This window comes from Pseudophryne corroboree, chromosome 4 (genome assembly GCF_028390025.1).
Source record: "Pseudophryne corroboree isolate aPseCor3 chromosome 4, aPseCor3.hap2, whole genome shotgun sequence".
In the NCBI taxonomy this organism is placed as follows: Eukaryota; Metazoa; Chordata; class Amphibia; order Anura; family Myobatrachidae; genus Pseudophryne; species Pseudophryne corroboree.
The window spans coordinates 94,644,741-94,668,942 of NC_086447.1; the positions used below are offsets into that span (position 1 = coordinate 94,644,741).

Sequence of the window (24,202 nt, forward strand, 5' to 3'; positions counted from 1 at the left end):
CCACGATATAGGCAAAGGAGGGGGAATGCACCTGACTCAAGCGCAGTGGAGAATGATTTCAACGTTGTGCAAGGTTCTGCAACCCTTTGAACTTGCCACACATGAAGTCAGTTCAGACACTGCCAGCCTGAGTCAGGTCATTCCCCTCATCAGGCTTTTGCAGAAGAAGCTGGAGACATTGAAGGAGGAGCTAAAACAGAGCGATTCCGCTAGGCATGTGGGACTTGTGGATGGAGCCCTTAATTCGCTTAACCAGGATTCACGGGTGGTCAATCTGTTGAAATCAGAGCACTACATTTTGGCCACCGTGCTCGATCCTAGATTTAAAACCTACGTTGTATCTCTCTTTCTGGCAGACACAAGTCTGCAGAGGTTCAAAGACCTGCTGGTGAGAAAATTGTCAAGTCAAGCGGAACGTGACCCGTCAACATCTCCTCCATCACATTCTCCCGCAACTGGGGGTGCGAGGAAAAGGCTAAGAATTCCGAGCCCACCCGCTGGCGGTGATGCAGGGCAGTCTGGAGCGAGTGCTGACATCTGGTCCGGACTGAAGGACCTGCCAACGATTACCGACATGTCGTCTACTGTCACTTCATATGATTCTCTCACCATTGAAAGAATGTACGTATACTGGCAGGAAAAAGAGGCAATTTGGAGGCCCTTGCACAAACTGGCTTTATTCTACCTAAGTTGCCCTCCCTCCAGTGTGTACTCCGAAAGAGTGTTTCGTGCAGCCGCTCACCTTGTCAGCATTCGGCGTACGAGGTTACTTCCAGAAAATGTGGAGAAGATGATGTTCATCAAAATGAATTATAATCAATTCCTCCGTGGAGACATTCACCAGCAGCAATTGCCTCCACAAAGTACACAGGGACCTGAGATGGTGGATTCCAGTGGGGATGAATTAATAATCTGTGAGGAGGGGGATGTACACAGTGAAAGGGGTGAGGAATCGGAGGATGATGATGAGGTGGACATCTTGCCTCTGTAGAGCCAGTTTGTGCAAGGAGAGATTGATTGCTTCTTTTTTGTGGTGGGGGCCCAAACCAACCAGTCATTTCAGTCACAGTCGTGTGGCAGACCCTATCGCTGAAATGATGGGTTCGTTAAAGTGTGCATGTCCTGTTTATACAACATAAGGGTGGGTGGGAGGGCCCAAGGACAATTCCATCTTGCACCTCTTTTTTCTTTATTTTTTCTTTGCATCATGTGCTGTTTGGGGACAATTTTTTTGAAGTGCCATCCTGCCTGACACTGCAGTGCCACTCCTAGATGGGCCAGGTGTTTGTGTCGGCCACTTGTGTCGCTTAGCTTAGTCACACAGCGACCTTGATGCGCCTCTTTTTTTCTTTGCATCATGTGCTGTTTGGGGACTATTTTTTTGAAGTGCCATCCTGCCTGACACTGCAGTGCCACTCCTAGATGGGCCAGGTGTTTGTGTCGGCCACTTGTGTCGCTTAGCTTAGCCATCCAGCGACCTCGGTGCAAATTTTAGGACTAAAAATAATATTGTGAGGTGTTCAGAATAGACTGGAAATGAGTGGAAATTATGGTTATTGAGGTTAATAAAACTATGGGATCAAAATGACCCCCAAATTCTATGATTTAAGCTGTTTTTTAGGGTTTTTTGTAAAAAAAAAACACCCGAATCCAAAACACACCCGAATCCGACAAAAAATTTTCGGTGAGGTTTTGCCAAAACGCGTCCGAATCCAAAACACGGCCGCGGAACCGAATCCAAAACCAAAACACAAAACCCGAAAAATGTCCGGTGCACATCACAAGTAGCTAGTGCTTACCTTTAACTACTTAATAGTTAACTATAACAAGAAAAAGTGTGTGACCGCCATATAATACAGAGCATCAGTGATCACCATATCATACAGAGAGCATCGCAGCGACTGCCATATAATACAGAGAGCTGTATCAACATGCAAAGAAGGTGGAAAGGGGAGCAAACATGGAGCAATACAGAGCATATGTGGAAAGATTAGAAAAGATAGGGGCAATACAGAGTAGACCAGCAAGTGAGGGCTCCTGGGACACCCTTATCGACACAGACACCACTTACTGACAGACACACTAATACAGGCACACATACACACACCACTTATTGACACCACTGTCAAAGACTTACTGAAACATACACACTGACACACCTTACTGACAAACACATACTGATTCACACATTTATAGACACAGACACCACTTACTGACAGATACCACTTATGGACACAGACATCACTTACTGGCACATACATACTTAATGACAGACACCCATTACTGACAAAGATACAATTTACTGACACAAACATACAGGCACAAACGGTATCCGGACTCCTGGTCGACAACAAAAAATGTCGACACACCTTATGTCGACATCAATTGGTCGACACACCTTAGGTCGACATGGCCAAAAGGTCGACATGAACAACGTCGGCATGGAAAAAGGTCGACATGAGTTTTTCACGATTTTTTTCTTTTTTGGATACTTAACGATCCACGTGGACTACGATTGAAACGGTAATCTGTGCCGAGCGAAGCGGTAGCGGAGCGAAGACACCATGCCCGAAGCATGGCGAGCAAAGCGAGCCATGCGAGGGGACGCGGAGCACTAATTGGGGTTCCCGGTTACTCTACGAAGAAAACTGTCGACCTTGTTCCTGTCGACCTTTTGTCCATGTCGACATTTCGTCCATGTCGACCTAAGGTGTGTCGACCAATTGGCACCGACCTAAGGTGTGTCGACATTTTTGTTGTCGACCCGGAGTCCCAGACCCGCACAAACACCCCTTACTGTCAGATACCACTTACTGACACAGACACCCCTTACTAACACATATTCCCCTTACTGAAACAAATGAACTAACCCAGGCACACTTACTGACACAGACACACTTACTGATACAAACAAACTGGCACAAACAGCCCTTATAGACACATACACCCTTACTGACACAAACACCCTTACTGACACAGACACACTTACATAAACAGACACCCCTTACCGACAAAGACACCCCTTACTGACATAAACACACTTACATAAACAGACACCCCTTGTTGACACAGACAGACTTACTGACACAAACACCCCCTACAGATACCACTTACTAACACAGACACCCCTTCCTGACACAGATTCCACTTACTGACACACGCACTTACTGACAGATGATACTTACTGACAAAGACAACACAGATAAACTTACTGACACAGACAACACTTACTGACAGACACACACACACACACACACACACACACACACACACACACACACCACAGATAAACTTACTGACAGACACCACTTAAATATGGGAGAGGAGACCCCAGGGCCTGGTGTATGCTGCAACTCGCCGGGTCTTGCACACCTGCTCTGCTCTGACATTCATGGAGACAGGGGCGGATTGGGATGGAAAACCAGCCAAGGACATTTCTGAAGTAGCCCTAAATAGGAGGTTGAGTCTATGGGCCTAATTCAGACCTGATCGTAGCCGTGCAGCATGTCTGGCCCAACCCCCCCCCCCGCACAAGTACAAAAGCATTGCACAGTGCAATGCTTTTGTACTTGACGAGTAGTTCCCTACCTGCACAGCTCCTGCTTGCTGACAGGGAGCTACCCGTCACTGTCCGGGTTGCAGCGGCTGCGCGTTATGTCACGCAGCTGCCGTGGCCCTCCCCCCGCATGGTCCGGGCACGCCTGCGTTACATCACCTATTCCTTCTCTCACACTCTAGCTCCCCCTCTCCTCCATCATTCATACTCCGGCACCCCCTCTCCTTCATCCCTCATACTCCGGCACCTCCTCTCCTCCATCACCTGTTCCTTCCCTCATACTCCAGCTCCCCCTCTCCTCCATCACTCATACTCCGGCACCTCCTCTCCTTCATCCCTCATACTCCGACACCTCCTCTCCTCCATCATCTGTTCCTTCTCTCACACTCCAGCTCCCCCTCCTTCATCACTCATACTCCGGCACCTTCTCTCCTCCATCACCTGTTCCTTCTCTCACACTCCAGCTCCCCCTCTCCTCCATCACTCATACTCTGGCACCTCCTCTCCTCCATCACCTGTTCCTTCTCTAACACTCCGGCTCCCCCTCTCCTCCATCACTCATACTCCGGCACCTCCTCTCCTCCATCACCTGTTCCTTCTCTAACACTCCGGCTCTCCCTCTCCTCCATCACTCATACTCCGGCACCTTCTCTCCTCCATCACCTGTTCCTTCTCTCACACTCCAGCTCCCCCTCTCCTCCATCACTCATACTCCGGCACCTCCTCTCCTCCATCACCTGTTCCTTCTCTAACACTCCGGCTCCCCCTCTCCTCCATCACTCATACTCCGGCACCTCCTCTCCTCCATCACCTGTTCCTTCTCTCACACTCCAGCTCCCTCTCCTCCATCACTCATACTCCGGCACCTCCTCTCCTCCATCACCTGTTCCTTCTCTCACACTCCGGCTCCCCCTCTCCTCCATCACTCATACTCCGGCACCTCCTCTCCTCCATCACCTGTTCCTTCTCTCACACTCCAGCTCCCTCTCCTCCATCACTCATACTCCGGCACCTCCTCTCCTCCATCACCTGTTCCTTCTCTCACACTCCAGCTCCCCCTCCTCCATCACTCATACTCCGGCACCTTCTCTCCTCCATCACCTGTTCCTTCTCTAACACTCCGGCTCCCCCTCTCCTCCATCACTCATACTCCGGCACCTCCTCTCCTCCATCACCTGTTCCTTCTCTAACACTCCGGCTCCCCCTCTCCTCCATCACTCATACTCCGGCACCTTCTCTCCTCCATCACCTGTTCCTTCTCTCACACTCCAGCTCCCCCTCTCCTCCATCACTCATACTCCGGCACCTCCTCTCCTCCATCACCTGTTCCTTCTCTAACACTCCGGCTCCCCCTCTCCTCCATCACTCATACTCCGGCACCTCCTCTCCTCCATCACCTTTTCCTTCTCTCACACTCCAGCTCCCTCTTCTCCATCACTCATACTCCGGCACCTCCTCTCCTCCATCACCTGTTCCTTCTCTCACACTCCAGCTCCCCCTCCTCCATCTCTCATACTCCGGCACCTTCTCTCCTCCATCACCTGTTCCTTCTCTCACACTCCAGCTCCCCCTCCTCCATCACTCATACTCCGGCACCTTCTCTCCTCCATCACCTGTTCCTTCTCTCACACTCCAGCTCCCCCTCTCCTCCATCACTCATACTCCGGCACCTCCTCTCCTCCATCACCTGTTCCTTCTCTCACACTCCAGCTCCCCCTCCTCCATCACTCATACTCCGGCACCTTCTCTCCTCCATCACCTGTTCCTTCTCTCACACTCCAGCTCCCCCTCTCCTCCATCACTCATACTCTGGCACCTCCTCTCCTCCATCACCTGTTCCTTCTCTCACACTCCAGCTCCCCCTCTCCTCCATCACTCATACTCCGTCACCTACTCTCCTCCATCACCTACTCGTTCCCTCACATTCTGACTCTGCCTCTCCTCCATAACTCTGCTTCTTTCCTCACATTCTGGCCTGTCCTCTTCTCCATTACCCTCCTTACTTTACAGCCGCAGCGCTCAGTAAAAGCCAGACAGAGCAGGTCTACAATATTGCAGCCACTCCTCACGTTTCCATGCCTGACCTCTCTTCCCCTGCATGTTGCGCAGCCAGTGTGAAAAATAAGGGAAATAAGAAGCGGTGCTCCTTGAAAACTATTCTTTCAAAGGGCCTAATTCAGACCTGGTCGCAAGCAGGCATTTTTTGCACTGCTGCGACCAGGTAGTCGCCGCCTACATGGGGAGGGGGTAACCGCTGTGCAGGGGTGCGAATGCATGTGCAGAGAGCTGCACAAACAAAAGTTTGTGCAGTCTCTGCAAAGCTCAGGACTTACTCTTCCAGTGCGATGATCTGGCCCGGAGCTGACGTCAGGAACCCTCCCTTCAAACGGCTGGACACGCCTGCGTTTCTCCGGACACTCCTAGGAAACAGTCAGTTGACACCCACAAACAAATAACAAAGAGGTGTATTCAACACCCAATACTCCCGGCGCAATAACTATAGTTTATTTTCACTTGTGTTAGGAGTTCACGAGCTGCACGGACCAAGGCTTTGCAAGAGCCTAAATAACACAAAACTATAGTACACTGAAGGGTGTCAGTGCGCTTCAGTGACTGAGAACACAGTGAGTAATTAGTGGGTGTTTGTTTTCACTTATAAAACCAGGAGACTTGTTAATAATATAACCATTTACTAAAACACATATATTGTTACACTTTATATTGTTACAGTGATTTAAAATATATTACAGGTAGAGTATCCCATATACAAAATGCTTGGGACCAGAAGTATTTTGGATATCGGATTTTTCTGTATTTTGGAATAATTGCATGCCATAATGAGATATCATGGCGATGGGACACAAGTCTAAGCACAGAATGCATTTATATTTCATATACAGTTGTGCTCATTAGTTTACATACCCTAGCAGAATTTGTGATTTTATGGCCATTTGTCAGAGAATATGAATGATAACTCACAAACTTTTCTTTCACTCATGGTTAGTGGTTGGGTGAAGCCATTTATTGTCAAACAACTGTGTTTACTCTTTTTAAATCACAATGACAACAGAAACTACCCAAATGACCGTGATCAAAAGTTTACATACCCTGGAGATTTTGGCCTGATAACATGCACACAAGTTGACACAAACAGGTTTGAATGGCTACTAAAGGTAACCATCCTCACCTATCATCTGTTTGCTTGTAATCAGTGTGTGTGTATAAAAGGTCAGTGAGTTTCTGGACTCCTGAAAGACCCTTGCATCTTTCATCCAGTGCTGCACTGACGTGTCTGGATTCTGAGTCATGGGGAAAGCAAAAGAATTGTCAAAGGATCTGCGGGAAAAGGTAATTGAACTGTATAAATCAGGAAAGGGATATAAAAAGATATCCAAGCAATTGAGAATGCCAATCAGCAGTGTTCAAACTCTAATTAAGAAGTAGAAAATGAGGGATTCTGTGGAAACCAAATCACGGTCAGGTGGACCAACAAAAATTTCAGCCACAACTGCCAGGAAAATTGTTCGGGATGAAAAGAAAAATCCACAAATAACTTCAGCTGAAATACCAGACTCTCTGAAAAAAAGTGGTGTGGTTGTTTCAAGATGCACAATAAGGAGGCATTTGAAGAAAAATGGGCTGCATGGTCCAGTCGCCAGAAGAAAGCCATTACTACGCAAATGCCACAAAGCATCCCGCTTACAATACTCCAAACAGCACAGAGACCAGCCTCAAAACTTCTGGAACAAAGTAATTTGGAGCGATGAGACCAAAATTTTACTTTTTGGCCACAACCATAAATGTTATATTTGGAGAGGAGTCAACAAGGCCTATGATAAAAGGTACACCATTCCTACTGTGAAACACGGAGGTGGATCGCTGATGTTTTGGGAATGTGTGAGCTACAAAGGCACTAGAAACTTGGTCAAAATTGATGGCAAGATGAATGCAGCATGTTATCAGAAAATACTGGAGGAAAATTTGCACTCATCAGCCCGGAAGCTGCGCATGGGACGTGCTTGGACGTTCCAACATGACAATAATCCAAAACACAAGGCCAATTCAGCCTGTCATTGGCTACAGCAGAATAAGCGGCTGAATAAATTCAAATAGACAATACACCGGCAGGTGATGACGTCAATGCGTTTCGTCCCGTTAATGCTCGGGACTTCCTCAAGACTTGTCTATTTGAATTTATTCAGCCGCTGTCTGTGATACTGTTCCCAAAGGTCCTCTGCAGCTCCTGCCGCTCTCATCTATGCCGGGCCGCTGCCGCTTGTGATGTGTGCCGTACATTGAGGACACTCGTTATACTTACGGCCCGACCGTGCACTGTGGTCTTTGGACTGTGCTCGCTGTAGCGCCGGCTGCCTGCTGTGGTCCCCGCTGCCTCCGTTTGTGTGTTTTCAAAACGCTGCCCACCAGCTGGAATCCTTCGAGGTACCCTCCCGGTTAACCAGATCTCTGCACTGGTGCTATAGTGCTACAGTGGAGGACACTTCCAGAAGGGGGTAACTATTAATCCCGCTTGATCGGGTAAAACATTTAAGGACGACTAACCCTGCACTGGGACACCAGTGACAGGGAAAATTGGAGACATTTACTCACATTTGCGATTCAATAATAAGAATTAAGTATGTGGCACTAACGACACCCACAAACAGCCTCTGCCTGTCAACCTTCTTGCGATCGCCGGTGCGATCACTTTCTTCGGCCATCCCTTCGCTGTCCTGCACTCTCCATCGCTGGGTGGACCTCGCGCAGTTCATACCCGATCACTGCTGAGCGAAAACGCACAGCAGCGATTGGGTCTGAATGACCCCCAAAGTCTGCAGGAATGCTAATACTGGTTATTAAATAAGCCCACTCTGTAAACACATATTATGTAAATACATTAACATTGCTCTCTCTCCTGTAATTCACTTTTTCTATGACCAGGCACCGTACAGGTGTGGTGTGTTTTCCTGCTCAATGCAGAGAAGGAGGAGATGAGAGAGTGGGAGGAGTGTCTGTGGGAATCCCTGGCTGCCCCTGAGCTAGAAGATTCCAGCGCAGGCCGGAACAGATGTTCCGCCGACAGCTAAGGGCACAGGGCTGTGCCCTCCATACTATGGAGCTCTAGGCTTGGGAGGGGGCAGGCCAATACCATAGGGAGAGAAGAAAATGTTGCTACCTATCACCGCACTTCAACAATAACAATGGCTCTACATTGTATTATTAATATATGTCACATTCACCTTACTGTTATTACTTAGATCACAGAATAAAGTTATTTTAGTGTCTCGCTGTATAAAATCACCACTGAACTGCATTTTCTGGCCAAGAAAAATTATGATCATTATTACCAGTTATTTATATAGCGCACACATATTCCGCTGCGCATTACAGAGAACATTTGGCCTTTCACATCAGTTCTGGCCCCAGTGGAGCTTACAATCTATATTCCCTACCTCACGTACTGTACACACGCACACTTACACACTAAGGTTAATTTATGTCGGGAAACAACCTTTGGGAGCAAACCCACACAAGGGGAGAATATACAAACTCCACACAGACCCATGGTGGGAATCAAACCCACAACCTCAGTGCTGTGAATAAATGTAGTCAACTACAATTGTATGACACATAAATTACCTTTAATAGGAGAGAACTCCGCCCCTCTATAATACACTTTCAGATTATTGACACGAGATCCACTCTATGACATGAGAACCAGTGCCGTAACTAGACATTTTAGCGTTGTGTGCAAGAGACAGCATCGTGACCCCCCCCCCACCAAATACAAAACAAGGATGATGCACGTTGTAGGCGTGCGCCAAAAATATAGGGGAAAAGCTTCATGGGGAAGGGGCGTGGCCACATAGCTCCCTTTTACACAGTACGGCAGGTAGAGTCCCCTTTTACACATTAGGCAGGTAGAGTCCCCCTTTTTACACAGTGCAGCACGTAGAGTCCCCTTTTACACATTAGGCAGGTAGAGACCCCCTTTTACACAGTACGGCAGGTAGAGTCCCCTTTTATACATTAGGCAGGTATAGTCCCCATTTTACACATTACAGCAGAAGAGTCCGCCTTTTTTACACATTAGGCAGCAGAGGTCCCCTATGTTATATATTACAGCAACAGAGCCCCCTTTTTTCTACACATTAGGCAGGGAGAGTGTGTGTGTCACATTAGGCAGGGGGAGTGTGTGTACGTGTCACATTAGGAAGGGAGAGTGTGTGTCACATTAGGCAGGGAGAGTGTGTGTGTGTGTGTGTGTGTGTGTGTGTGTGTGTGTGTGTGTGTGTGTGTGTGTGTGTGTGTGTGTGTGTGTGTGTCGCATTAGGCAGGGAGAGTGTGTGTCACATTAGGCAGGGATTGTGTGTGTGTTTTGTCACCTGTGGGTGCAATCCAGCATCCAGACCTGTCAGGCGCAGACACTGTTCTACAGACACTCCCACTCGTTCTCCATTCCTGATGCGGCGGTGGGTCTAACAAGCGGAATCAGCAGATTCAGCGCTCCCTCTCCTTTGCAGCGGTGGCGAGTCTCACAGGCGGAATTACCGCACGGGGGACTGTGCTGTGTACCACCAAATGATGCCTGCGCAACCGCTCCCCATCCCTTACCGAGGTAGCGGCAGGACACAGGCACTGGAGGACAGCATGACTTTCACTACGCCCTCACTCACTAAAACGCTCATACGTTGGGGTGTGCTGCCTGATGGTGCGCCTTCAGTGCAGTTGCGCTGTGGGCAAGGCACCATCGACACACACCTAGTTACAGCCCTGATGAGAACAATACCAGGCACACCCTACATTAACCAACATCACCATAAAACTTGTGGAGGAAACACAGGGGAGTGATTCAGAGCTGATATGGGGGGAGCGCCCAGCACATGGCTAGTCCGTCCCCCATGTCAGGCCCTACCTACCCCCCCTCACCCTCCGCCATATAACTCCCTACCTGCACAACCTAGATGTGCTGGCAGGCGGCTACCTGCCACGTTCCGGGTGGCAGTTGGCTGCGTGTGCCATCAAGCAGCCGCCACAGCCCACTCCCACAACGGACCGGACATGCCTGCATTGTCCATACCGCGCCCCACCAACGGCGTTCTAACTAGAGATGAGCGGATTCGGTTTTACTCGGATTTACTCGGTTCTCAAAACGGCATCTTATTGGCTCACGGATGTCACGTGTTTTGGATAGCCAATCAGATGCCGTTTTGAGAACCGAGTAAATCCGAGTAAAACCGAATCCGCTCATCTCTAGTTCTAACACCGTTGGAATGCCCCCTCCTGCCCCGCCTCAGCCTGTCAATCAGGCAAAGGCAATCGCACCAGTGAGATGAATCTCACTGGGACTTACTGGGTGCGTGGTGCACTCCTCAAAAGCCTTCGGAGTGCGGCAATCGCCCCTGAATCATCCCCACAGTCCATGAGGCTTACACATGATGTAAGCCCCACAGACTGCCCCCCCCCCTCCCGATAATATTGTTCAGCTACCTGCACCCCCATTTATATTTAAGTTGAGCATCCTGTCCCCCTTTATATATTAACTTGCCATCCCCCCTTATATATTAATTTAACTTGTACCTGCCCCCCTTATATAATTATTTACTTTGTGCCCCCCTCCCCTATATATTAATTTAACTTGTATCTACCCCCTTTATATATTAATTTACATTATGCCTGCCCCCCACCCCCCCTATATATTTATGCGCCACCAGATAGGGTAAAAGCAAAGGTGAACTAAGCTTACTGTTCACAGCCAGCGCCACATCAGATGAGGGGGCGGAGCTTCCAGATGGGTGGGGGCGGAGCCACGGACGGGTCCGGGGGGCGTGGCCTCGGGCAGATTCAGACACTGGCTGTTTTGTGGTCGGAACTCTGATCTGTGCCCAGCTGGTATGGTGTGGAGGTAACTAAGTAGTCGGGAGGTGAGGGAGCAGAGATGCTGGTGATGACAGGAATATTTTTTCCTGTCATCACTGGCTGCGTTGCATTGGAGCCTGTGGGCCTATGTTCAATGGGGGGCTTGGAGCTGCAGCTCCATCCGCCCCATTGTTAATCTGGCCCTGACTACATCACTACACTACATGCCCCTATGAACTGCACTACATACCCTATATGCTACACTACATCACTACACTACATCCCCTTATATGCTACACCAAACTACATACACTCAGTGCCAGATTAAGGTCCACATGGGCCTGGAGCTGAAATGGGCCTATTTTGTGCCTTGGCAGGATGTGTGACAAGTGCTGTGACGGTATAACTAGTGATGTGGGGGTGTGACCAATGTGGTGTGGGTGCGGTCTACATAAGGGGTGTGGCTGTCTCTATGACGGACATAGCAATGGTCTACCTTCAACCACTTAATAGTGGAGCTAGAACAAGAAAATGTTGTCGGGCATTTACTTGTGCCTGCCAAATTGGGATGTCTGTCACAGGCAGCCCATGCAACAAGTGTATGGGTGTTCGGCTGACTGCACACACAGCATGATATATCTGCAGATATGTGCTGGACAGTTGACATGGTATGTCTGTGTACGAAGTTATTCACAGACATATCGCTGGTACACACCCGATGCACCCACGAATGGCCAATATATCAGCCAGTGTGTACCTAGCATTAGGTAGGCAACAGCTGCTGTCACCAGCTCTCTTACTAAAAAGAGATTACTACAAATATATATAACGCACTTACCAATCTACGTTTAATGGACATAAAGGAACCGAGACCTCTGCTAAATAAATTCTATGCTCACCCTTATTAAGGGTCACCTATCGCTTGGAAATGACTGTAGTAATTCTCTGCATACTATACATTTTAACTAAGGACAAACTAGTTATCCAAACTGCATGTGGAGATCTCATGTAATAGTTAGATCCAACTCTATGGGTGGAATTCAATTGTTTTTTCAGGCGCAATAATTAATGGGCACCCACTGTTGCTATTCAATTTATTTGGGCGATTGGGCGCTATGGTAAGAGCTGTTTTGGCACCCAAATAGCACACATTTCTCAAATGCCGGCGCCGGCGGCTGTTTATGCCCATATGGAGCAACAATTGAATTGCTCTGTCAGGCTCCCGACACTGATAGTTGCCGTGCACAACAATTGAATTCCACCCTATGTATTATATTTAGGTATATACAACTGCTTAATAGTAATGTTTAGTGTTTTTATGTTTATGTTAAGTATCTGGAAAAGTTTTTAAATACAATTTTTATTTACATTTTAACCTGTGTTTTTAATACATTAAATAATTAACAATTAGAAACTGGATATTTTTTTGTACGGCAAAACCTTGCTAAAATCAAGAATGTATACACCCGTTGCGATGCTCATAGCCCCAGCACACCCAAATGGTCACAGTACTCGCACCACTCTGCCCTTCTTTCCTGGCTAATGGTGACAGCATTCACAAAAACCCCAGCCCCTTGCAACCCTCGATGGTACTATCCAGTATCCACACCAGCAGTGATGGTCAAAGCACCCACACACACCCCTCAACCCCGCAATCCCCAGTGGTCACAGTAACTGCACCCACCCCTCCACCCTGCAACCACAGATGGTCACAGCATCTGCAGCCACCCCCCCCAAAGGTCACAGCACCTACACTCCATACCCCCCACTTTGATGGTGACAGCACATGCACCAACCCCCCCAACCCACCCCCCACACCTGTGTCCTAGACTGTGAACTCACCTGACAATGGTGGTCATTCAGATCTGATCGCTTGTCTGCTAAATTTGCTGTCCTGCGTTCAGATAGTTGCACCTCCAGGGGGAGTGTATATGCAAGTGTGTAATGGAATTTTCGCACCATCCCGTCGCTGACCGGCGTTGCCCGTTGTTGTCCGCCGCGTGAGAGCATTGCGGTGCATACACATGCGCAGTTAGTACCTGATCACCCACTGTGCGAAAACGCATAGCTGTGATCAGATCTGAATGAGCCCCAAAGTCGCTGAATTCTCTGAAGACTCTGCTTTGTGGCAGTGTGATCCAGCCTTGCAGTGCAGAAGCTGCTGCTCCCATGTGGACTCCAGGACATCATTAGCATAACCCGGCCCATCCTGGTAATGCACTGAACGGCCGACCTATCGTGTGATCAGCAGTTCTGCCATACACACAGCACGATGCACAAATATATCTGCAGATATATTGGTCATCGCCTGTGCTGCAGGGCCAATGAGATATGTCTGTGAAAAACATTGTTCACAGACATATTGTTGGTATGCACGTGCTGATTAGTAAATTATATATTGGCCGTTTAACTGAACGACCAATAAATCTTCCAGTGTGTACCCAGTATTTCTGACATGGACACCCTTCACTGACAGATACCACTTACTGACACACAGGGCGGGATTTACTGATGCTAATCGCGGGCCATCGCCGGCTATTGCAGCGATGCTAATTGCATAGGTCGAACATATCCGGGACTGCGACAGGGAGGCTGCCTGTAGTCAGGTATGGAGGGGATGGCATGAGCGGCGGAGAAATGTGGTTAGAAACCCATAGGTTTAGGGTATTACCGTAAAAGCTGGTGATACACTCCACATTGAAAAGTGGGCGGTCGGGGGTTAGTAGATTTGAAAATGCAGTAAAAACCCCATCCCTTCCCCATTCTACTAACTGACACAAATACTTATTGACAGATCCTTACTATCACATATTCCACTAACTGATACACACTGACACTGACCCACTTACTGACACTTACTAACACACGCAACTCTTACTCATAGGCGTGCGTAGCTAATTTTATTAGGGGTTGCACCGCCTTTTGGGCATGGCTAGCACCGCCCAGGGACATGTCTAACACTATTTCTCTGACGTCCTAAGTGGATGCTGGGGACTCCGTCAGGACCATGGGGAATAGCGGCTCCGCAGGAGACAGGGCACAAAAATAAAGCTTTAGGATCAGGTGGTGTGCACTGGCTCCTCCCCCTATGACCCTCCTCCAAGCCTCAGTTAGGTTTTTGTGCCCGTCCGAGCAGGGTGCAATCTAGGTGGCTCTCTTAAGGAGCTGCTTAGAAAAAGTTTTTAGGTTTTTTATGTTCAGTGAGTCCTGCTGGCAACAGGCTCACTGCATCGAGGGACTTAGGGGAGAGAAGTTCAACTCACCTGCGTGCAGGATGGATTGGCTTCTTAGGCTACTGGACACCATTAGCTCCAGAGGGAGTCGGAACACAGGTCTCACCCTGGGGTTCGTCCCGGAGCCGCGCCGCCGACCCCCCTTGCAGATGCTGAAGATTGAAGGTCCAGAAACCGGCGGCAGAAGGCTTTTCAGTCTTCATGAAGGTAGCGCACAGCACTGCAGCTGTGCGCCATTGTTGTCACACACTTCACACCTTAGGTCACGGAGGGTGCAGGGCGCTGCTGGGGGCGCCCTGGGCAGCAATGTATAATACCTTTTATGGCTAAAAAATACATCACATATAGCCCTTGAGGCTATATGGATGTATTAAACCCATGCCAGATATCTCAAACTCCGGGAGAAAAGCCCGCCGTAATAGGGGGCGGGGCTTATTCTCCTCAGCACACAGCGCCATTTTCCTGCTCAGCTCCGCTGTGAGGAAGGCTCCCAGGACTCTCCCCTGCACTGCACTACAGAAACAGGGTAAAACAGAGAGGGGGGGCACTTTTTTGGGCGATATTTTATATATTTAAGCTGCTATAAGGATACAACACTTATACAACACTTATATAAGGTTGTTCCCATATATATTATAGCGCTTGGGTGTGTGCTGGCAAACTCTCCCTCTGTCTCCCCAAAGGGCTAGTGGGGTCCTGTCTTCGATAAGAGCATTCCCTGTGTGTCTGCTGTGTGTCGGTACGTGTGTGTCGACATGTATGAGGACGATGTTGGTGTGGAGGCAGAGCAATTGCCGATAATGGTGATGTCACCCCCCAGGGAGTCGACACCGTAATGGATGGCTTTGTTTATGGAATTACGTGATAATGTCAGCACATTACAAAAATCAGTTGACGACATGAGACGGCCGGAAAACCAGTTGGTACCTGCCCAGGCGTCTCAGACACCGTCAGGGGCTGTAAAACGCCCTTTACCTCAGTCGGTCGACACAGACCCAGACACGGACACTGAATCTAGTGTCGACGGTGAAGAAACAAACGTATTTTCAAGTAGGGCCACACGTTATATGATCACGGCAATGAAGGAGGCTTTGCATATCTCTGATACTGCAAGTACCACAAAAAGGGGTATTATGTGGGGGGTGAAAAAACTACCTGTAGTTTTTCCTGAATCAGAGGAATTGAATGATGTGTGTGATGAAGCGTGGGTTAACCCAGATAGAAAAGTGCTAATTTCAAAAAAGTTATTGGCATTATACCCTTTCCCGCCAGAGGTTAGGGCGCGCTGGGAAACACCCCCTAGGGTGGATAAGGCGCTCACACGCTTATCAAAACAAGTGGCGTTACCGTCTCCTGATACGGCCGCCCTCAAGGATCCAGCTGATAGGAGGCTGGAAACTACCCTAAAAAGTATATACACACATACTGGTGTTATACTGCGACCAGCCATCGCCTCAGCCTGGATGTGCAGTGCTGGGGTGGTCTGGTCGGATTCCCTGACTGAAAATATTGATACCCTGGATAGGGACAGTATTTTATTGACTATAGAGCAATTAAAGGATGCTTTTCTTTATATGCGAGATGCTCAGAGGGATATTTGCACTCTGGCATCGAGAGTAAATGCGATGTCCATATCTGCCAGAAGAAGTTTATGGACGCGACAGTGGTCAGGTGATGCGGATTCTAAACGACATATGGAAGTATTGCCGTATAAAGGGGAGGAATTATTTGGCGTCGGTCTATCGGATCTGGTGGCCACGGCAACTGCCGGAAAATCCACCTTTTTACCTCAGACCCCCTCCCAACAGAAAAAGACACCGTCTTTTCAGCCGCAGTCCTTTCGGTCCTATAAGAACAAGCGGGCAAAAGGACAGTCATATCTGCCCCGGGGCAGAGGAAGGGGTAAGAGAGGACAGCAAGCTGCCCCTGCCCAGGAACAGAAGCCCTCCCAGGGTTCTGCAAAGCCCTCAGCATGACGCTGGGGCTTTACAAGCGGACTCAGGAGCGGTGGGGGGTCGACTCAAGAATTTCAGCGCACAGTGGGCTTGCTCACAGGTGGACCCCTGGATCCTGCAGGTAGTATCTCAGGGTTACAGGTTGGAATTCGAGAAGTCTCCCCCTCGCCGGTTCCTAAAGTCTGCTTTGCCAACGTCTCCCTCAGACAGGGCGACGGTATTGGAAGCCATTCACAAGCTGTTTTCTCAGCAGGTGATAGTCAAGGTACCCCTCCTACAACAAGGAAAAGGGTATTACTCCACGCTATTTGTGGTACCGAAGCCGGACGGCTCGGTAAGACCTATTCTAAATCTGAAATCTTTGAACCTGTACATACAGAAATTCAAATTCAAGATGGAGTCACTCAGAGCAGTGATAGCGAATCTGGAAGAAGGGGACTTTATGGTGTCCCTGGACATAAAGGATGCTTACCTGCATGTCCCAATTTGCCCTTCACATCAAGGGTACCTCAGGTTCGTGGTGCAAAACTGTCATTATCAGTTTCAGACGCTGCCGTTTGGATTGTCCACGGCACCTCGGGTCTTTACCAAGGTAATGGCCGAAATGATGATTCTTCTTCGAAGAAGAGGCGTATTAATTATCCCTTACTTGGACGATCTCCTGATAAGGGCAAGGTCCAGAGAACAGCTGGAGGACGGAGTAGCACTAACCCGATTAGTGCTGCAACAACACGGGTGGATTCTGAATTTTCCAAAATCTCAGTTGACACCGACAACACGTCTGCTGTTCCTGGGAATGATTCTGGACACGGTTCAGAAAAAGGTGTTTCTTCCGGAGGAGAAAGCCAAGGAGTTATCCAAACTTGTCAGGAACCTCCTAAAACCAGGAAAAGTGTCTGTGCATCAATGCACAAGAGTCCTGGGAAAGATGGTGGCTTCTTACGAAGCGATTCCATTCGGCAGATTCCACGCACGAACTTTTCAGTGGGATCTGTTGGACAAATGGTCCGGATCGCATCTGCAGATGCACCAGCGGATAACCTTATCACCACGGACAAGGGTGTCTCTTCTGTGGTGGTTGCAGAGTGCTCATCTGTTAGAGGGCCGCAGATTCGGCATACAGGACTGGGTCCTGGTGACCACGGATGCCAGTCTGAGAGGCTGGGGAGCGGTCACACAGGGAAGAAACTTCCAGGGAGTATGGTCAAGCCTGGAGATGTCTTTTCACATAAATATACTGGAGCTAAGAGCGATTTACAATGCTCTAAGTCTGGCAAAACCCCTGCTTCAGAGTTAGCCGGTGTTGATCCAGTCGGACAACATCACGGCAGTCGCCCACGTAAACAGACAGGGCGGCACAAGAAGCAGGACAGCAATGGCAGAAGCTGCAAGGATTCTTCGCTGGGCGGAAGATCATGTGATAGCACTGTCAGCAGTGTTCATTCCGGGAGTGGACAACTGGGAAGCAGACTTCCTCAGCAGACACGATCTACACCCGGGAGAGTGGGGACTTCATCCAGAAGTCTTCCACATGATTGTGAACCGTTGGGAAAAACCAAAGGTGGATATGATGGCGTCCCGCCTCAACAAAAAACTGGACAGGTATTGCGCCAGGTCAAGAGACCCTCAGGCAATAGCTGTGGACGCTCTGGTAACACCGTGGGTGTTCCAGTCAGTGTATGTGTTCCCTCCTCTGCCTCTCATACCAAAAGTACTGAGAATTATACGGCAAAGGGGAGTAAGAACGATACTCGTGGCTCCGGATTGGCCAAGAAGAACTTGGTACCCGGAACTTCAAGAGATGCTCACGGAGGATCCGTGGCCTCTACCTCTAAGACGGGACCTGCTTCAGCAGGGACCGTGTCTATTCCAAGACTTACCGCGGCTGCGTTTGACGGCGTGGCGGTTGAACGCCGAATTCTAAGGGAAAAAGGCATTCCGGAAGAGGTCATTCCTACACTGGTAAAAGCCAGGAAGGAGGTGACTGCACAACATTATCACCGCATTTGGAGAAAATATGTTGCGTGGTGTGAGGCCAGGAAGGCCCCCACGGAGGAATTTCAATTGGGTCGATTCCTACATTTCCTGCAAACAGGATTGTCTATGGGCCTCAAATTGGGGTCCATTAAGGTTCAAATTTCGGCCCTGTCGATTTTCTTCCAGAAAGAATTGGCTTCAGTTCCTGAAGTCCAGACTTTTGTAAAAGGAGTACTACATATACAGCCCCCGGTTGTGCCCCCAGTGGCTCCGTGGGACCTTAATGTAGTTTTGGATTTTCTCAAATCCCATTGGTTTGAGCCACTCAAATCGGCGGATTTGAAATATCTTACATGGAAAGTAACCATGCTACTGGCCCTGGCTTCAGCCAGGAGAGTGTCAGAATTGGCGGCTTTATCCTATAAAAGCCCATATCTGATTTTCCATTCGGACAGGGCAGAACTGCGGACGCGTCCTCATTTTCTGCCTAAGGTGGTGTCAGCGTTTCACCTGAACCAGCCTATTGTGGTGCCTGCGGCTACTAACGATTTGAAGGATTCCAAGTTGTTGGACGTGGTCCGGGCATTGAAAATATATATTTCAAGAACGGCTGGAGTCAGAAAGTCTGACTCGCTGTTTATATTGTATGCACCCAACAAGCTGGGTGCTCCTGCTTCTAAGCAGACGATTGCTCGTTGGATTTGTAGCACAATTCAACTTGCACATTCTGTGGCAGGCTTGCCACAACCAAAATCTGTCAAGGCCCATTCCACAAGGAAAGTGGGCTCATCCTGGGCGGCTGCTCGGGGGGTCTCGGCATTACAACTCTGCCGAGCAGCTACGTGGTCGGGGGAGAACACGTTTGTAAAATTCTACAAATTTGATACCCTGGCTAAAGAGGACCTGGAGTTCTCTCATTCGGTGCTGCAGAGTCATCCGCACTCTCCCGCCCGTTTGGGAGCTTTGGTATAATCCCTATGGTCCTGACGGAGTCCCCAGCATCCACTTAGGACGTCAGAGAAAATAAGATTTTACTTACCGATAAATCTATTTCTCGTAGTCCGTAGTGGATGCTGGGCGCCCATCCCAAGTGCGGATTGTCTGCAATACTTGTACATAGTTATTGTTACAAAAAAATCGGGTTGTTATTGTTGTGAGCCGTCTGTTCAGAGGCTCCTACGTTTGTCATACTGTTAACTGGGTTCAGATCACAAGTTGTACGGTGTGATTGGTGTGGCTGGTATGAGTCTTACCCGGGATTCATTATCCTTCCTTATTGTGTACGCTCGTCCGGGCACAGTATCCTAACTGAGGCTTGGAGGAGGGTCATAGGGGGAGGAGCCAGTGCACACCACCTGATCCTAAAGCTTTATTTTTGTGCCCTGTCTCCTGCGGAGCCGCTATTCCCCATGGTCCTGACGGAGTCCCCAGCATCCACTACGGACTACGAGAAATAGATTTATCGGTAAGTAAAATCTTATTTTTACATTCTCTCAGTAAAATGACATGGCTTAATCTAATTTCTCCCTAGTTCCTAGTAGATATAATACACCCAAGAGAAATAAAATGAAATATAATGGTGAGACTACCGGCCAGTACTGCATAACCCTGAGTCCTAGCTGCCGCTTCACCCTATCACTGCTTACACTTTCCCAACCTATCTCTGACCCAGTGGCGGAACTAGAGTGTGGTGGACCTAGAACCATATGCATTCTCCTCACACACACACACACACCACCCCTTGCGCACACCCCCAGCACCTACACACTGATTTTGAGTCGGCCACTCTGAAAAGTAATGGGGAAATTTTACACAAGTTTAAAATTTACACATGTGCCTTCAGAGCCAGTGGCGCACCCAGGGGGGTTTCCGAGTACCCAGAAACCCCCCTCCACTAAAAAAAAATATATATATATTTTTTTTTTTTTTTTTTTTAGCTGCATGAGTATTATTAATGACTGTCTAGCGTCCTCTGCAGCCTGCTGTCTTCCTGGTGGCACTTGCAAGTGCAATAAAAGTTTACTTTATTTTAATTATAGTACATATATATCCATGTGCCTACATATATACACATGTATATACATACATACATATAAACACACACACATATGATATATATATATACATGTGTATATATATGTGTACTGTATGTGTGTGTATATATATATACATATATATGTATGCATGTTTAATATGCTATGTATATGTGTATATGGGTTCACTACGATCTCCCGGCGGCCGGCCTCCCGGCGACCAGCATACCGGCGCCGGGAGGCCGGCCGCCGGCTTACCAACAGTGTGGCGAGCGCAAATGAGCCCCTTGCGCGCCACACTATTCTATTCTCCCTCCAGGGGGGTCGTGGACCCCACGAGGGAGAATAAGTGTCGGTATGCCGGCGGTCAGGCTCCCGGCGCCGGTATGCTGGTCGCCGGGAGCCCGACCGCCGGCATACTGAAGACCACCCGTGTATATGTATGTGTGTGTGTATGTATGTATATATATATATATATATATATATATATATATATATGTAGAAGAGTCAGAACAAACAAATGTCCAAGACGGGACATGGCACTCCAGTACTTTAGTATAAATGATTTTAATGCATCCACTTAATCAACGACCTGCATCACTCCAACAGCCAGTGGTGCAGTGTAAACTGTGGCATATTGGCACAAGCATATATATGTGTAGATATATATATATATATATATATATATATACACACACACACACACACACACACACAGACAGACACACTAGTTTTACGGACCCAACATATACTGGGTCACCTCAGTCCCCACCCCCGTGATTGGCTCCGCCCAGTTCTGGAAACCCCCCCATGCAAATCCTGCGTTTGCCACTGAGAGCCATACTTGGACGTCAAACCCCTCTTCTGCAGGACACCAGCATTTGTCACACATGATCTCATGCTCACCAGCTACTGACAGTAGTGCCTCTTATTCACAGAGTCAACATACACATTATGCCACACAGTGTGAGCCGAAATTCACATTATGCCACACAGTATGAGGTGAAATTCACATACAACCACTCACAGTTACAGACCGTACTGCTGAACTGCTGGCTGATTCATTAAGTCAATGAATTTGATTGAATTTGTCCTTCTCTGGTATGCTGCTCTTCCACAGTGGCATTGGCGCGGCAAATGAAGAGCGAGAGCGTGGGCCAGTGCGGGGGCATTACATCATCATGTCACATAGCACAGTTAGAGGAGGAGCTGGGAGGAGGTTTATGCGCACCCATGATTAACCCAGGAACCTGGCCTCCAGGGACTACTAATACAGTACTGATCAGCAGGGTAATAGTGATTAAAATAATTATTTCAATTAAGCTCCAGCGTCTCCCAGTGGGGCTTTCTTATGTTCTGCAGACAATGGGGCTAAAGCAGAATTGACCAAATAATATCAGGAATAGTAACTTACTGTCTGTCTCAGGGACAGAGACTCTGTTGAGCCATGTCAACAGAATGTGTTGTCCGGCGGCTCCGCGTCACTCTGAGATGAATACTCCCTGTGGCATGGACTGAAAGCACAGGTGGGCTGGAGGAGAACATGGGCGGGCATGCGGGCTGGAGGAGATAACGGGCGGGAGGGCGGGCTGGAGAGAGCGGGTGGGTGTTTGGAGAGCACGGGGGTGGGTGGAGACCGCGGATGGGTGGGGTTCAGGTGGGCTGGAGGAGAGCAGGGGCTGGTTGGAGGAGAGTGCAGGCGGTTGGCAGAGCTGGAGGAGAGGAAGGGAAAGAGAGAGCGGAAGGGAGAGCTGGAGGAGAGCACGGGCGGCCTTGAGGAGAGCACTGGCAGTCAGGCGGGCTGGGTGAGAGCACCGGCGGTTGGTTGGGCTGGTGGAGAGCATGGGCGCGCGTGCGCTGTGTAACGTCAGTCCCCCTGTGAGGTCGCCAGCCACTCAGCATTTATTATCGGCGGGGCGGGCGGCTGGCAAAGCAAGTGCAGCGGGAGGTACAGGATTGTTCTGCAGGCTGGGGTCCGATCGCATGTTCAGCAATCACAATGTTGAGCAAGCCTGGAGTGTGGGGAGTGCCGGACATTAGGGGGTGCCTGTGCGCACCAGGCACCCCCCGTGAGCACGCCTATGCTCTTACTGATAAATACCCCTTTACTTACACAGATACCACTTATTGACACACATACATACTTACTGACAAACACCACTTACTGACACAGATAAAACTTACTGACACGGACTCCCATTACTGACAGACACCCCTTACCGACACAGATACCCCTAACTGACAAAAACATTGACACATACTTATTGACACAAACACACTTACTGATAGAAACCCCATACTGACACACACCAATTACTGACAGACATTACACACACACACACACACACACACACACACACACACACACACACACACACTTACTGACAGAGACCACTTACTGAAATATGGGGAGAGGGTGACCTCCAGGCCTGGTGTGCGCTGCACCCGAACAGGTGCACGTCTGCTCCGCTGTGAAATCCACGACCCAGCTCTCTTCGCAGAAATCCACGATCCAGCCTACTCACCAGGGTAGGTCTTTCCCCTTTTTTAATTTAGCATCAGAAGCAGCAACTTCATTCAGACAGGCCAGACAGCAGAGATACGGTTGGTATAAAGATGAAGCTTTAAACTGGTCAGGGCCTGAGGGCGGAGCTTTGGTGGGTCAGGGGGTGGAGCTTCAAGCTGGTCCAGGGTCAGAGCTTCAATTAGATGAAACATTGGACTGTTTGGGGGTGGAGCTTCGGCTGCTCCAGGGGCGGGGCTTAGATGAGTTCATGGACGGAGCTTAGGCTGGTTAGGAGACAATGGTTCTGGCTGGTCTGGGGCGGAGATTCGGGGGATCTGTGGGCGGAGCTTCGGGGGGGGGGTCCGGGGGCGGGGTTCAAATGGGGGCCGTGGCAGCAGAGTAACAGACAGGCCAGGGTGTTCGGCACGTCGGCTGGTGGTACCTTTGGCAGTTGGGAGGTGGGTAAGGTGAGCTGCTGGTGGTGACAGGAATTTTTTTTTTCCTGTCAACACAGGCTGCACTGCATTGGATCTTGTGGGCCTATTTACAATGGGGGGCCTGGAGCTGCAGCTCCATCCGCCCCATTGTTAATCCGGCCCTGCATACACTACATGCCCCTATATACTGCAATACATTACTACACTACATAACCTATATGGTACACTACATCACTGTACTACACCCCCCTATAAGCTACACCAAATCCCCCCATCTGGGAGGCAAAGCGAAGGTTGATACTGCTAACTGGGAGCACAGTGCGCTTCTACAGCTTGTACGTGCACTGCACGCTAGTCGCAGCCTGCACGCTAGTCGCAGCACTGCATGGCAAAGAAGAGCGTTTAAGACAGAAGCCGACATAGGAGAGATCCCAGGTACTGGAGCTCACCCGCACAGCATCGGAGCCAGCTGCGGGCAAACAGGTGGGTCAGATACATTGCCCTGGGAGCTGTCTGCTGTCTCACTGGAGCAACACAGCACTGCCGGTAAAAAAAAACAAAAAAATCCTGCTCCTCTGTAACTCCTTGGCGCACCCTCAAATCCTGCACCCTGGGCGCACGCCCCATTAGCTCCCCCCCCCCTAGTTA

At 49.1% G+C, this 24,202-nt stretch overlaps 1 long non-coding RNA gene across 2 annotated transcripts in view; it reads left to right on the forward strand.

Annotated features, from left to right (window-relative positions):
* Positions 1–11,399: 11,399 nt before the first annotated feature.
* The window catches only part of LOC134911134 (uncharacterized), a 29,149-nt gene continuing 16,346 nt past the window's right edge, over positions 11,400–24,202 (forward strand). The window contains exon 1 of one of the 2 annotated variants that reach the window (XR_010176340.1): positions 11,400–11,459. This is a non-coding gene — a long non-coding RNA (uncharacterized LOC134911134). Of the gene's footprint in view, positions 11,460–22,499; positions 23,141–24,202 lie in introns of those variants that run through there. The other variant, XR_010176339.1, reaches the window with a different exon arrangement.